Source organism: Arvicanthis niloticus, chromosome 3, assembly GCF_011762505.2.
Source record: "Arvicanthis niloticus isolate mArvNil1 chromosome 3, mArvNil1.pat.X, whole genome shotgun sequence".
NCBI classification, from domain to species: domain Eukaryota; kingdom Metazoa; phylum Chordata; class Mammalia; order Rodentia; family Muridae; genus Arvicanthis; species Arvicanthis niloticus.
Window position 1 is genome coordinate 29652190 of NC_047660.1, and position 1602 is coordinate 29653791.

The window sequence follows — 1602 nt, forward strand, 5'->3', positions numbered from 1 at the left end:
TCCTACCTTTGCACAGACCCTTGTTACTTCTACAACTCCCTTGTAGTAAGATGCTTACCTCCTGACTGCTGGGATTAAAGCCATCTGCCACAATACCTGGCTCATTAATTTTCTTTAAAGATAATTGTTTTTCTTCCTTGTTTTTCTGAGACAGGGTGTCTTTGTATAGGTCTGGCTGTCCTGGAACTCAGAAATGCACCTACCTCTGCCTGATTTAAGGTAGGCACCACCATCTCCCTGCCTAAAGATAACTTCTCAGCTGTATTCACCTATTCTGGATTTACTTCCAGTTGCACCTTAGGATTTAATAATCTTCAGAACTGTTTAAAAGTATTAGGAAGACAAGTACGAGAGTTACTTTTATCAAGAAACACAGGATGTGGCAGACAACATATTTTGGAGTAGCTTTTAGGTCAGAGATGTGACCTGGTGTTACGGTGCTTGGCACGTACACCATGAGTTTACAGCCAGCACATCCAGAAAGAGGGGTCGTGCAGAGGTAAGGCCTAGTTAGTGTTTTGGGGGTAATGTTAGAAACTTACTATGAACATTAAGATGAATGGCATCTTTGCTATGACACTGGCATTGAATTCATGTGACACCTATACTTTTACTTCTAGCAAAAGGCAGATGCCAGCTAGCATAAAAGTGGTCGGCACAGAAGGTGTTTGCCACAGAGTCCCGAACGCTTGGAGATCCTGGTCTATCACACGACCATCACAGCCAGGTAGAAAGGTTTGAGGAAAACAGTGGAGCTGGCCGTGCCAGCATCTTCACAGGGAACACTTCTTGGGCAGCCAGGTGCCATGGAGGATAGACCCACAGTGCTCTTTGCGTACATCATGTTCACAGTTTCGTCCAAAGAAGGACGGAGGACAGGCACAGAAGGACCCCAGGATACAGGTCCCTCCATTCAGACAGCAAGTTTTACTAAGCATATGTTCACAGTGTTACACAATTATAGCAATAGTGAAAAAGTTTTGACTTAGAATTCTGTCTTGAGATTGACATGCTGTCTTGATAATTCTGCTTCAGTGTTAAGCACTTTTGTTTAGGAAGTCTTTCATATCAACTAGAATTTCATGTGACAAATATTTTAAGCAAAATAATGAATAGAATATCTATTAACAGTATTTATCATTTGTCTAGTTTATAGAATGTCTTTATCTAATATAAACTGACCTTAAGTATCATAAAATACATATATGCATGCCATAACTATTAGTGGAGAAAAAAAGAGGCCAGGAATTTGAATGAATTCAGGAAGAGGTATTTGGGAGGGTTTGGAGGGGAAAAAAAGCAAAACATTGCAGTTATGTTATGGTATAAAGAAAGAAAGAAAGAAAGAAACAAAGAAACAAAAAAAAGAGAAAGAACATAGCTTCAAGAAATGTTTTAAATCAGCTTCTGTTGGGCAAATGGATAAAGCAAAGGTAGTAGATATTCACAAAATGTTTTTATTTAGCTATAAAGATGAATGAAACAAGTAGAGCTAGAGAACATTATATTTAGCAAAATAAGACTTAAAAAGACACACATCCTGTTTTCTTTCATTTTGCCCCTAGATTTTCAGTAGATGCATACAACCTCTTGTATATGTAT

At 38.6% G+C, this 1602-nt stretch overlaps 1 pseudogene; it reads right to left on the reverse strand.

Annotated features, from left to right (window-relative positions):
- Nucleotides 1-602: 602 nt before the first annotated feature.
- On the reverse strand, nucleotides 603-938 carry LOC143441644 (teratocarcinoma-derived growth factor-like; annotated as a pseudogene).
- Between the last annotated feature and the right edge of the window lie 664 nt (nucleotides 939-1602).